Below are 16,325 nucleotides of genomic sequence, written 5' to 3'. Positions count from 1 at the left end.
GGATCCGAAGACTTTGTGGTATACAGCGATGCTTCAAACATGGGATTGGGATGTGTTTTAATGCAAAGATGCATAAAGACAATTGAAAGAACATGAAAAACAATATCCAACTCATGATATGGAATTAGCTGCAGTGGTATTTGCAATGAAAATCTGGAGGCATTATCTTCTGGGAACGAAATGTCAAATTTATACTGACCATAAGACTTTACAACATTTGTTTAACCAGAAAGATTTGAATATGCGACAGCGTTGGTGGATTGAGTTAGTCAATGATTATGATTGTGAAATTCTTTACCACCCAGAAAAAGCTAACGTGGTGGCTGATGCTTTGAGCAGGAAGGAAAGGAGTGGAACCATCAAAACTGTAGCAATGAGAATGAATTTGATTCCTGATATTCGTAAGGAAATTCAGAAGTGCCAACAAGAAGATGTGAAAGAAGAATTTGTTAAAACAGAAAAGTTGGGTAAAATGATCTCAACCTTGGAACAGAATGATGAAGGACTTATGTGCTTTCAAGGGCGAATTTGGGTACCATATTTTGGAGATGTCCGAAGTATGATATTGAATGAAAGTCATAAATCCTGATATTCTATCCATCCAGGTATCAATAAGATGTATCGAGATTTAAAACCTTTTTATTGGTTGCCAGGATTGAAAAGAGATATAGCACGGTATGTGGAACAGTGCCTAACATGTTTACAGGTTAAGATTGAACATCAGAAGCCTTATGGAAGCCTTCAATCGTTAGAGATACATGTATGGAAATGGGATCACATTACCATGGATTTTATTATGAAGTTACCTCGAACTCCAAAAGGGTATGATGCAATTTGGGTAATTGTTGATCGTTTGTCTAAATCTGCACATTTTCTACCGATAAGAGAAAAGTACTCTTTAGAAAAACTAGCACAGATTTACATTAAAGAAGTTGTTAACATACACGGTGTTCTATTGTCCATTATTTCTGATAGGGATAGTCGGTTTACTTATAAGTTCTGGGAAGGACTACAGAAGGCTTTGGGATATGAAATTCGGTTAAGTACAACTTATCATCCGCAAACAGATGGGCAAAGTGAAAGAACTATCCAGACTCTCGAAGATATGTTAAGAAGTTGTATTATTGACTTCGTGGGATCATGGGAAGATCATTTGCCAGTAATAGAGTTTGCATATAACAATAGTTACCATTCCAGTATTCAAGCGACACCATATGAAGTGTTATATGAACGTAAATGTCGAACGCCGTTGTGTTGGAATGAGGTGGGTGAAAAACAGTTAACAGGTCCTGAAATTGTCCAAGAAACTTCTGAAAAGATCGAACAAATCCGTGAGAGAATCAAAACTACACAAGATCGCCAGAAAAGTTATGCAGATAATCGTCGAAAGCCGATTGAATTTGATATAGGTGATTTTGTAATGTTAAAAGTTTCGCCATGGAAGAGTGTTATCAGATTTGGAAAGAAAGGAAAACTCAGTCTGAGGTATGTAGGGCCGTTCAGAATATGTAAGCGAATTGGGTCAGTAGCATATTAGTTAGAGCTACCAGAAGAGCTGAGTCGGATTCACAACATTTTTCATGTATCGAATCTGCGAAAATGTTTGGCGGATCCGAATCTAGCTATACCATTGCCAAAGATTCAATTAGATAGTAAGTTGAATTTTGTGGAAACACCGGAAGCTGTTATTGATAGAAAGAGCAGGGTGTTGAGAAACAAGGAGATAAGTCTGGTTAAAGTTCAGTGAAAGTTTCACAAAGGACCAGAAGCAACATGGGAACTAGAGTCAAAGATAAGATTAGAATACCCATGGCTTTTTGATTAAAGGAATTCCGGGACGAAATTCTTTTGAGGGGTGGATAATGTGATAACCAGATCCTGGTTATTACCCAAGGTAATTAATGTGTGATTATTTGATTAAATAATTACGTGATAGCATGATAAATTGATACATGTTGGTATGTGAATTTATGCATTAATTGGATAAAGATATATATATATATATATGTGTGTGTGTGTGTGTGTGTGTGTGTGTGTTTGTTATGTGCATAGATGTATGTATGAGTGTGCATGTTTATGCATGAGGTGGAAAGTGGGAAAGAGACTGTTTAGCCGACCTTCCACTTTTAGAAGGTATAAATAGGGGGCTTAGCCTCATTTGCTTCTCCCTGCTATTTTGAAAAAGTTAAGTGATTTAAAAAGAAGAGTTGGCCGAACTGCAAGTGTTGGTTTTCAAAAGAGGTGATTCCAAGTTGATTGCAAGTATTTGGTTTCAAAAGCTTGTTAAGGTGAGTGGTTTCTAAACCTTTTTGCATAAAATTACAACTGGTTTTATTTGCATGTTTCATGTTATTATTCTTTAGAAAGAAACGTTGCATATTTTGTTTAAGTGTTTATCTGAACAAAGAGTGACCAGATAAGTGTTAAACCGGACAAAGCTTGCCCGGATTGTTCTTAAACCTGACAAGCCTTGAGCAGTGTACTGTCCGAATATTATTAAACCGGTCAAAGGTTGTGTGAAGTGTTATTCGGACTTGTATCCGGACAAGTTGTTGAGATTATTCTAAGTCTTAAATCGGTCAAGTCTTGAGCGGATTGTTGTCCGGACTTGATATCCGGACAAAGATGATTTTGCTTCTAAGTGTTAAACCGACCAAAGCTTATGCGGTATATTGTCCGGACTTGATATATGGACAAGGTTAGAAATTATTTTCTAAGTATTTAAATCGGACAATGCTTGTTCGATGTATTGACCGGATTGTTGACCGGAGTCGAGATGTACCTTGTGTTTTGATAAAAGTTGTTATTTTATCATAAATTGAAGTTTTGATATAAATGATTTTTGGACAGATAATAATTCCAATGGTTGCGGTCTATTTGGAATTATTTTTATAAAATAATTTTGATGAGGAAATAAGGGTGACATATCAAAGAGAGGTGTACCATGGGATAAGGGTGACATATCAAGGAGAGGTGTACCATGGGATAATGGTGGCATATCAAGGAGAGGTGTATCTTTGGATATAAGGGTGACATTTGTATGTGTGTTATATGCTATAACTCATTCTATTATATCCCTTAAGATTACCGTGGTCTGGAACCTTTATTTCTTTGTGATTTAAAGATTTAGGATCAAGATTCTTATTGGAAATCATAGTTTGAATGTTATTGAGGAGAAAATGTCAGGTTTGGCCTGAAGCTTTGAAATAACCTTGTTGATTAAGAAAAGGTTTAAAAGTGACATTATATGGAACCTGATTGGTTCAAAGTTGTGAGATTTGAATAAGCAGAATGCTTAGCTTGAAAAGTGGAAAATTATCTGGTATTTTGTTCTTGTGTATTCATATATTTGTTATATATATGAATAGTTGTTTTTATAAAGGTTTTGGTGTACTTTCACTCTGCAATGACATGAATAGGGTATCTCACTAGACTTTTCAGTCTAACCCTCGTTTTTGTAATTTTAAATATGTATTGCAGGAGGTACAGAAGGTAAGGGAAAGGGAAAGATGTMATGCTTTTCTTATATGCATTTTGGATGAGGAGTTGCTTTTGATGAATAGTTTTGTTGATTAGTGCAAGATATGTATTTTGAATTTTTGGACCTTGTATTCGGTCATGGTAGATTCTTGTACTAAGGGACCTGAATGGTATATGAATATGTATTTCTTTGGTATGAAATATGTGTTACATGCAATGTGTGGGTTGGGGGGTTACATGTTAAAACTGTTAAATTGTATCAAGCAAAAATGTAAATTCACAAAATCAAATCAATATAGTTTTGAACATGATTCAACATCTTTGAAGGTTGAGAAAACAAACTTCGAAGAATATTACCCAATTTACATTATCGTAAAACTTTGATTTAAAAAAAAAAATTAAGCGTTGTGGGTTATGCTCCTACAAAAATAAACATTGAAATAAAAATTAAGATAATAATAAATTAAGGAATTAAAAAGTAGACAAATCACCAATACATTGAAATTGAAGGAAAACTGGTCAACGAGGGTTGGGCCAAAAAGCCGTTCTTTCACTAATTTGTCGCTGATCAGCAAAGGAACTGATTTTTGGCCTATTCATCGTTGATTTGCGACAGATTTTTTTCGTCGCTAATAACCATCGTTAATACTCTGTTTTCTAGTAGCTAGACTTGCATGTAATAATAATAATAATATATGTGTCTTGATGATAAAGCTTTGATATTCATCGACACATTTGGCGATCTTTAGATAGCTTGTTTTTGTTTGTGCCACCTACTACAAAACAAATCAACATAAAAAATATATGTAGTACACACAATAACAAAGATTGATCTTTTATCAAGGCAAATTTAGTGAGAGAAGATGTGTTAGAGGAAAAAATTGATAGGTAGGTTGTATCATAAAAAGGTTAAAAAACAATAACACAGTCAATAAAAAATAAAAAATCACTTATGCTAAAATATGGAGAGATGAATAATTAACTTCCATACAGAAAAGAAAAAGAAATGGTTAATAATATAAAAGAAAAGAAAAATAAAAAGTTAATATACATTAATTGTAATAAAATGAATATTTAATTAAAATAAATAATGGAAAACGAAAAGTTAATAACATAAAAATATTAATGGAAAGTAAACAAAAAGAGGCTAAATAGAGGACACAAGAGAAAAAAGACAAATGAGTTTGAAGCATGAAAACATAAGTCAAAGGTTAAGTATACAAACTTAACAACAAAAATAACACATCAGTTTTATTGGGATTGTAAAAACCCTTCTGCAAAGATTCAGTTAAACCTTAAGATGAAAAACGATTCGAATATATCACTTTGAGGGGAAAAAGTCAACATATTTTAAATTTCTTGATGTTAGAGAGGTTTTAAGGCACTACATTACCAATTGCCGTCATAACTCCGACATCATAGCTTCAATATGCAAAATTTTTATTTAATAATCATGACAAATAAACAAAGAACATCCAACTCATCATTGATAAAAAAACAAATCTCAATTTATGATGGAACCCAAAACACAAAATCTATAAGAAAAACTTTTCAAAGTTCATAAATGGGAACAAACTTAGTTCATGATTCACCATAAGAAAAAACTTAATTTATTATTTATCATATGTAACACCTCATACCACACATTGCATGTAACACGTACTTCATACAATAAAAATACATGTTTATATCTCACATTGGTCCCTTAATACAAGAATCTACCAATATAAAATACATGGTCCAAAAATTCAAAATACAAATTCTTGTACTAATCCACATTCATCTACCAACACTATACATATCATTATCCATTCTTCATGCAGGTAAACATATAGGGTAATTATAACATTTTTCCTTTTCCTTTACCTTCAGCACTTCCTGCAATACATATTTAAAATCACCAAACGAGGGTTAGACCGAAAGGTCTAGTGAGTTATCCTATTTATGTCATTGCAGGGTGATATTCACCAAAACCTTAAATAAAACAACTTTTCATATATGCCACAAATATGAATAAATAAGAACATAATAACAATACCTTTCACTTTTTAAGCCAAAAACTCTGCTTGCTATCATATATCAAAACCAAACAGGTTTACACTAATCAATTATCAGAATGCCACTTTTTAAACCTCTTAAATCAAATAAAGTTTAATCAAAGTTTCAGGCCAAACATGTTATCTTCTTCTCTATAACATTCAGACTATGATTTCCAATAAGAACCCTGATCCTAAATCTTTAAATCACAAAGAAATAATGACTCCAGACCATAGTAATCTTAAGGGATATGATAGTAAGAGTTATATTATATAACACACACACATACAATTGCCACCCTTATATCCAAATGTACACCTCTCATTGATATGCCACTCTTATCCCATGGTACACCTCTTCTTGATATGCCACCCTTATCTCATGGTACATCTCTCCTTGATATGCAACCCTTATTTCTTCATCAAAACATTTCACAAAAACAATTCCATATAGAATAGACCGCAGTCAATGGAATTATTATCAGTTCAAAATCATCTTTATCAAAATTCCTATTTTATATATAAAAACAGTTATATATAAACCATGCACAAGTCATAATGCAAATCTGGTCAACATAGACTTGGCCGGACTTCATCTCCGGTCAAGTCTTGGCCGGTTTATCAAATCCGGACAACACATCGCCCAAGGCCTGTCCAATTTAACACTTAAGAGAATTTCAACACTTTTGTTCGGATAATAAATCCGGACAACACTATGCCCCCCTTTGTCCGATTTAAATAATCCGGTCATCATATGGTCGTATTCATACTTCTCCGTTCAAAGTATACATTATCTTAATATTCTTAAATTGTTCAACATTTATCCGATTTAAGACTAAATCTTCTGACTCTTGACCGGTTTATACTTAAACCGCTTACACCTTGTCCAATTTAAAACTATATCGCTCAACACTTGTCCGATTTAGGGCTTAAATCGCCCAACCCTTGTCCGGTTTAAGGCTAATCTGGACAATACTCAAATGATTCAAATTTCAAATAAAATGAAAAGTTAATATAATCTATTTATGCAATTACAAAGAAATTTCAAAGCACTTTAAACCACTCACCTTGAAAGCCTTTTGAAAATCAGTCTTTTGAAAAGCTTAAATTGAAGTCCGGTCAACACTTCTTCTTCTTAAATCGCTTAATGAATGTCTCAAAAATAACAAGAGAAGTGAATGGAGGCCTCACCCTCCTTTTATACTTTCCCTTTAGGGAAAGTCGACTACTACAGCGTGCACCATATGCATGCTTACAATAGTAATCATCCATGCATGCATGTACACTCATACACACACATGCATAATCATATATATATATATATATATATATCTCATGCATGCATTGTATATATATATATATATATATATATATATATCCACATATTTGATGCATACCCATTTATACACATAATTTCACATATTAGCATGACCAAATATAATAATTTATCATACTGTCACGTAAACACATAATAAGTAATCAGGTATAAGTTATCTCAGGTGATAACCAAGATCCAGTTATCACATCATACACATAAATCAATTCTTGAATTTGAAAGAGAAATATACAAATTCTAGAATAGACAATACTTTTATTCTTATAAATGTTGTTGAAGTTATGACAAGTAGAGATACAAGTCTTTTTTTGAAACCTCAAACTTGTTTCAAATAGTAACTCAACTTGATCATAGCCGTATATAAGAACATATATGTATATAATACAAACACGAACATATATTTTGAACAACGCCAAGCTCCCTTTTCAATAAAAAAAAAGCTAAATCATATGAAAGCAATATACTTTAAGTCTTCAACTATAGAACAAAACAATTCACCTAATTTTTCACAATTTCTATTTATAGTTTAAATTGAAAGTGTTCATTAAATGATTAACCCTTTCATTTTCTATATTATATTTTATTTATAATAACTATTATTTATACAACATTTCATATAATTAAAAACTTGTATTTTTATTTAATTTGTATTTTCTTAGTTTAACATTTTCTTTACAAAAGTCAATGTTAATTTTTTTTGGCAATCGACCATATTCTTGAATGAGCATGTTGCAAAAAACTCTTTGAGCTTGGAAATTGAACTACTTTGTGAAATCTTTTTAAACACTTGATTAACACTTTTGCAAATCCTAATAAAACCCATTTTGGGTTTCAAAGAATTTATTTTAAGTTATAAAAATTTTACAAATTTTAAAACACAAAAAAACATTATTATTTGCATAGGTAGGTGTATGATAACATAGAAGAGTAATAGAAACTTCACCTGATGAACTGGCGGAAAACATAAAGCAGGAATTTTTCGATCTTTATCTTCTTTAGAATAGAGAATGTTGTTGATGTGAGTTCAAACCAAAAAAGCACCTGGACATTTAATCAAATTGTTTGTATTCGTGTGTAGGAACGGATATAGGAACCAAAATTATAACAACCGATAGAAAAGGACACGAAGATATAAAATTACAATTCTCGGCAAAATTTCACCGTACTAATCTTTCTCAATGAAGTACGTAGACCCGGTTGAACTTGGGTGCGTGTGAATGCTTTCAAAAACATAATTGGTTGTTTCTTGAATACCAAAGCTAAATGGAGATGAAGAGATTGAGAAATAAATAGATGGAGAGATCAAAATTAAAACAACGGAGAGAAAATGGCATGAAGATATAAAATTACTATTCTCGTCAAAATTTCACCGTACTAAGCTTCTGCTATGAAGTAATCCTGGTTGAAGTTGAATGCGTGTGAGAATGGTTATAAGAACATAATCAATTGTTTCTTGATAACAATTTATGCCAAAACTAAATCAAGAGGAAGAGATTGAGAAATAAAGAGATGAAGAGATAAAGAGTTGAAGAAGGTAAATCAATTGCAATAAAGAATAAAATGAGTGTTTATCAAGAAGTTGAATAGTCTAGGAGGTTAAACTTAAGTTGAATACTTATCAAGAAGTTGAATACTTTGAGAGGTCAAACTTAGTTGGATGCAAAATTACCAAATGATCTCATTTATTATGAAACATACAATTTGCTTGTAAATAAGCTCCTAGCTTTTAGAAGATGCCACATCATACATAGGGGTTTCTTCTTCAATATATATATATAGATAAATAGATAGATTACATGATCATCTAACCGACACCTTGTGTTCGCCTCCTCCTCTTCTCTTTCCCTACAACCCCCATAGGCTCAACCAGTATCCATATGCACGGCAAAAATACTTTTCAGTTTCTCGATCTCTTTTTCCTCGACCCTTCTTCTTTGGACTCTAATCTCCTGTTCTTTTCCAAAATATGCATCCAAATGGTAAACATGATAACTGGTGGCTTGTCCTCTATTCCATAACTTGTGAAGGTATTATGTTAAGATGAAATCGTTGTTCAATCAACTTGGTATGCCAATCCACCAAAGAAGTTAAGTTGAAATGATCGTACAAATAGCCCATTTTATGTTACCGAAATACACATATATCAAAAAAGAACTACAAACTTATATATAACTAACTAAAAGGACACAAAGATCAGTCTTTCACAAGAGAAAGTTTGAACTTTGGTCGTTTTTGAAGCTGTAAAGTATTCATCCGACTTCCGTTGTTATCTTTAACTATTAAACTTCAATATTCTATTTTGTTAATTCAATGAATAAGCACATCCTTATCTGTCTTTTTAACTTCACAAGACATTGACCGAGAATGAAATAAATTACTAAAAAGAAAATAGAAATAGTTATATTTCGTCAATGTAACATTTGAATTAACAAATAATGGTATAAAAACTTATAATTCAAATATCTGTAATACTTTTCTTTTCGGTAACAATTAATAAACATGTGACCGCATTCCTTGTAATAATTGCTAATAAACAAAATTAAAAATAACTACATTTTTCTAAATACAAAAATAATCTAAAAAATGAGTGGTGTTGTGTTGTGTTGTGTTGTGTGAGCCAATTGAGCCCACAAAAGGTGGAAAAAGGAGGATCATGCAAACCCTTATGAATTTGAGAAAGAATATTATGTGTGGGACCTTCAAATTACCATTTAGCCCTTTGATAATATCAAAATTGTCCTCGGGATTTTTTTGGGTTATCGTCGTTTTAGAGCGAAATAAATTACAATAAATAGTAACGTACTTTGACTTGATTTCTATTTGAGTTGCAAGACTTTAGAACCGCTATACTTTTTAAATTTGATTAATTGTAACTGAAAAAACATAGGACAACCTAATGGGGTTGATTTGTCTTTACAATAGTTTTCGAAAATTGTATGGTTTTTCAAAAGCTGGACGTATTATTTAACGGTTTATTAAGTCAGTGACCAAACTAGAAATTAAGTGAAGTCGTATAACTTATTGTAATTCTTCGATTTTAAAAGGACGGGAAGATTTTTTTTTTCCTTGTGACATATGATATATACGATGTAGTCATTGTCAAGACATGTTGAGAGAATAAAAAAGACATGGTTTAGTTGCATAATTGCAACAAATCAAATCATTCGTACACGATAATTTTATGAAACTCGTTGGTATTTCTCGAGATGTCGAGGGTCTAAATGGTAATTTTCTTTAAATAATTGAACATCATTTTATGTATTCGTGTGTGACATAATTAGCTTTTATTTTGACATAATAATTTAGTCACCGGAATCATTTAAAAAATATGCATTCATTTTTAATATATATAATATTTTCAAATATTTAAACATTATAACCTTTTTCAAATTACATGGTTATTCATTCAGGGTTGGGTTCACGTAAGATCGTTTTATTTTCGTGAGACCACTTTTTTATATTTGAAACCTCACAGCAGAATGCTGTGACAATAAAAAAACCGAACCTTCACATCAAAAACATTATGAAGGTTTGCTGTGAAGTTTCAAATGTAAAAAAATAGACTCATAAAAACAGGTTGGTCTCACATGTACCCAAGTCTATTAATCTATTTCTTAATAATCATTAGAAAATACTAATATTATTAACGTTTATAAATTTTAAAATTTCAAACGTTTAGAGGTGAATTTAGTTTTAAAATTATTAATTAAATACTTTTATTAGATTAAATATATAAACTGATTTCTTAAATATATAATATCGTTCAATTATTTTCTAATTAAGCAAGGAAAATAATGTATATAATAATTTAAAATTTAGAAAGTATTTTTAGTGGATTTTAATAAATTACCTGATTAATTTTAAAATAAATCTTAATAGAAGAGTTATCATGTCTATCGGAATCAAATATAAAATAATGATAAAATGTTTTCTAGATTCTTTTTCCAATCTTAAATTAATTAATGTACGAAATATATAGTTTATGACCACGGATGGACCCCAACAAACAAACATTTTGTTTGAAAATTTATCATGATTTAAAGTTGGACCGTTTTAAACATGTGATGACTTGGTACGTACGTAGCCTATGTCGGTTAAATTATTTTAACTGCTTATAATTAAGCTTTAGCCTAATGCAATTATACAAGGAAATGAAATGAATCAACAAACTACTGTTTGGGAACTGTAGAGTTTATAATGCTATATGATGATATTACCTACTAAGTATTGAAATATGATGATATATATATATATATATATATATTCAATCGTTGCAGAAAAAAAAACACAGACAAACACTTACGTCGCAATTTTGCTCTTTAATAGAGATGTTTTTACCAAAGTACCCCGGTCAAAAACAAAATGTTACCACAATGCTAATAACAAGTATATTAACAAAACTAGTCGACTACTTCAATCAAAAGGTAAAATAAAAAATCATTAAAATTCGAAAATCGAGCACAAATCTTTTTTAAAAAGTATAAAAACCATCGCTATAATTACATGGTTTTTTATATTATGAATTCAAATAATTATTTTATTGATATTATTATTATTATTATAGTTTTATATATAAACATGTATTATAATATATTTCCTTAACAACCAAGAACTTTCCTCATCCAAAATTTCCAACTCAAACCCTGTTCTTTTGGACGCATCTTTGAAGCAATAAATACACCAAAGAAGGATATAAAAAAATAAAATGTCCATGTCTCACCTTTCTTGTTCACATTTAATTTCAAATGTCTATTCATATAATATATATATATATATATATATATATATATATCTAAATTGTAAACCAGGTTTTCGTTGTAATTCAAGACATAAACAAGAGTACGACACGCGTTCATGTGTCCTCGTTATTACAAATAATACACGTGAATTTTTTTACCACATTTATGATTAATAATACACTATTCATCATGAATATCTGTGACACGTAACATATTCTCGTTTGTCCCACAATATACAATGTAAGTTAAGTTGGCAATTGGATATGCCCATATATAACACATGCAAATCATGCTATTAGTTTTAAACCGATGTTTTCAAATTATAGTTTATTGAGAATGACTTGAATTGATTTTCGTGTTAGGTAATTGATCGGTTTGTGTAATGACAATATATGTTAGATTGTAATTTTGAGTTTCTTAAATCACTTTATTAACGATATGAAATTACATTTTTTTATGTTTTATTTTGCAAATCAGACAAAAGCATAAGAAATATAAAAAAAAAAAAAAGTTACAATAAATGTTGCATCATATTGCAATTATAATTGTAAAACGTAAAATCATTAGCTTTCAGTATTCATATCCAAAGTTGTATGTTTTTATCTCTTAAAACATATATATTAATACCACTAGTATTATAATTATCGTATACGGAAATGTTGGTTTTTTCTTCTAAAGGACAATTTGGCTCATAGAATCGGAAGGAATTTGGTTGAATTAGAATGACAAATTTCTTTGATAATATTTGATGTGCGCATTGAATTGATTGGGTTTTGCTGAATTATAAGGTTAAAGGGTTTCATGATCACTTAACATATATAAGTGAAAAACTTTATAATTTAGTTTTAAAAATCTAAAAATAAAATCATATTCTATTTAACCAACACCGTCACAGCCGCCACCACTACCAATTAATATCGTCATTCCATCCCCAAAAAACACAAATAATCAATTTATTGTAAGAAATATTTACAACTTTTGAATATAAAGTAGAAACTAAACAAAATCCATATAAAATTTAAATTTTAAAAATAAAAATTTATAAAAATAAAAAACAAAATCATCATGGTTGAGACCTCACCAAAGAGGACATTTGATTGGAAATTATAAATAATTATTTAAAAAAAATAATGATCATATAACATGCAAAAAAAACTTTTGTGCATGAATTGGATGGATTGATTAATTTGATTATTTAACAAGATTTTAAAATGTATATCATCAACTATCGCTTTAAATTGAATACCAATTACAAAAATAAAAAATTATTTACAAAATATGATTTTATAAGATATGGTTTTTCATAAATACAGTATATCAAAATAAGGAAATGATCTATATATATATATATATTACGGAATAAAATATGTGATAATTCAGATAACTCATATTTTTGTATGTTTTAGATTTAAGTTTATAATACTTGTCTGATGATATGTATTCATGTGATTATTGGACATGATTGGAACGTGAAAACTTGAGATAGTAGATTTTATTTGGTAGAATATCAACAGATCCTACTTTGTGTGGGATACTGAGATTTAATAAGTTTGTTTTGTTTTTGGTGGATGGATTTTATACGATGATTGTTCATATGATTTAGTTAAGAACTTTTATGTTGTTGATACATTGTAATAGTTTGCATTTAAACACAAAAATCATCGATAAGGGACGTTTATGTCTTCAAAAAAAAAGAACACCTTATTCTCAATAAATCTAAATAAATAAATAATATTATTTCTCCTTAACTTTTGAGGTTATTAAAATAGACCAAGTTGTGTTACCAAAAGAAAGGAGTACCAATCGTGTATCCGAACATAATTGAATATATATATATATATATATATAGAGAGAGAGAGAGAGAGAGAGAGAGAGAGAGAGACTTAGGATCATGTGAGACCAAAGGTTTTTCGTGAGACCCGTAAGACTAATTCTCAACCCTTAGATTAGATCTACAATCTGAACATTCATAATCACAAAATTACCACAAGACTTCTCAATAATCACAAAATTGTCACCGTGCAACTTTAGACCATTAGATCATTAGCTTATAAAGTTGATCAATGAACATAAATTGGTCTTACGGGTCTCACGAAAAACCCTTGGTCTCACATGAACCAACTATATATATATATATATATATATATATATATATATATATATATATATATATATATATATATATATATATATAGGGCCAACCGTGGGCATGGGCGACATCGGCCTTCGCCCAGGGCATCATCAGCCCAAGGGACATCGTCATAGCCCAAGCCCACTATAGTATGAATCCTCGCTTCCAGCCTCTAGATCCAGTCTCCAAACTCTCCACTCGTCTTCCTCTTCCCTAATCGCCTAATCGGTGGCTAATCACCTAATCCCTAGAACTAGTTCCCTTTTGAGTTCGAGGCTTGGCTTGGACCTTCCGGCTTCCGTCCTTCCCTCCCGGCTCCTGTTTCGGCGATTCCGTCTCCCTCTTCCCTAATCGACAAATGACGCTCCCTCTTAGGTTGTTATAACCCGGTTTCAGACAATCTGGGTTGAGGTAAAATTATACGTGATTAATATTTGAATATCTAATGGTATGCATGATAAAATAATATACATGGATGATATATGTGCAAAGACATGATGAACGTAAGAGGATGCATGCATATGTTATGTTATGTATGTGTATATATGTGATAAATTGCACCTTAATAGATAAGGTGCATGTGTAGTATAATAATATTTAAATGGTATCTTAGTGATGAAGTAAAATAATGGTATCTTAGTGATGAAGTAAAGTAATGATATCTTAGTGATGAAGTAAAGTAATGGTATCTTAGTGATGAAGTAAAGTAATGNCTTAGTGATGAAGTAAAGTAATGGTATCTTAGTGATGAAGTAAAGTAATGATATCTTAGTCATGAAGTAAAGTATTGGTATCTTAGAAATGAGTATAAATAGAAAGATAAGACAAGATAATCTTATTTCATCATTTCTTGTTTTGAAAGAACAGTTATTTTTTAGAAAGAAAAGTTAAAGACGGTGAAGGTGTTGTTGAGAAAGAACCAGTGTTTTAAAGAATCTGTGTTTGCTGTGTGATCTTTTACTACATAATTTGTTGTAACAAGGTGAATTTAACTACTGTTTTGATATAACCTGTGAGTTTTCAAACTGTTGTTGATTATGAACTACGAGTTTTAAACTGTTAAAGTTATGTTGATTATAAACTATGAGTTTTGATATCCGATTTCRAATAAACTGTTAAAAACAGTAAGACAGTTGTTACTGTCAGGAAAACAGAGTTTGGAAACTGTTTTGGAAGAAAGTTTTCGAAGAACAAATTGTTCTTGAGGTTTAAAAGGTTTTTGAATATAAACCTATTTTGAGACCATGATTGGTTTAAAACTATAGACGAGGTTCACTCTGACGTATATGACTGCGGTCCGTCATTGGATGAAATAGTCTATAAGATTTTGGTTAAAACTATAAACGAGGTTCACTCTGACAGATATGCCTGCAACTTGTCATTGGATGAAATAGTTCATAAGATTTTCAGGGGAAATAAGGATGGTCGTTGTGTGCAATGGATAACTGTTGCTATAAAGGGGAAATTAAGGATGTAATAAGGATTGTAGTTTGTTCCAAGTTTTTGCTTCACTGGCTGTGGAACAGGATACAGAAATAACAAAAAAAACGATAATGGTTTAAACTTCAACCATGAAAATGAAAATATCAGAGGTTTAGAACTGATAAATGAATCTGATGGAAAACAAACATATATGTATATCATATCTTTTCTTTTTTATGCAATTATTATTGACATGTATGTCATATAATTTACAACCTTAATAGTTGTTTCTGATCCTTTGGTCATTGTGAATATGAATTCTTCTTGAAATAATGATCTTACATGTTCTTGAATTGCTTTGCTATTGAGATGTAATATGTTTTAATGTTTTATGCTATCAATAACGATCTAAGTATCTTACATATGTCCATAACCTATCAATGATAAAGTTTTTGGGATGTAACTATAGATTACTAATTTGTCAAGGTTCCACTTCAATCCAAAGAACTCAGCCACTCAGGTGTTTTCCTTATTTTTCTCCACTTCAATCCGTAATTTCGTTATTGCATATTTAATGATTGCTTGTATGCTTGGTAATCTTATATTTGTTTTGTTGTTCGGGGTTTTGGTTTATGTCTCCCATTGTATTTTTTTTCCAATAATAATCGGCGTGGGGATGAGCAGTCTAGCTTGACTAGGTTCCAAACCCCTTAAAAATGTGTCTTCTTGAGCTCTTGGTTCATTGGAGTATGGGCACTTTTTGGCTCTCCACCCAGGGCATCCAAAACCATTGGACCGACCATGTATGTATGTATGTATGAATATATATATATATATATATATATATAAATATATATATATATATAAATATATATATATATATAAATATATATATATATAAATATATATATATATATATATAGACTTGGGATCACATAAGACCAGTCTGTTTTCGTGAGACCGTGAGACCACGTTTTTACACTTGAAACTTCACAGCAAAATGTTGTGAAAGTAACATTCACAGTGTTTTTGCTGTTAAGTTTCAAGTGTAAAAATATGGTCTCACGGGTCTCAGGAAAACAGGCTGGTCTCACGTGAACCCCAACCCTATATATATATATATATATGTATATATATATATGTATGTATATATATATATATATATATAGAGAGAGAGAGAG

This window comes from Cynara cardunculus, assembly GCF_001531365.2.
Source record: "Cynara cardunculus var. scolymus isolate 2C chromosome LG 4, CcrdV1, whole genome shotgun sequence".
NCBI lineage: Eukaryota > Viridiplantae > Streptophyta > Magnoliopsida > Asterales > Asteraceae > Cynara > Cynara cardunculus.
Note: the sequence above shows the minus strand (reverse complement) of the source record.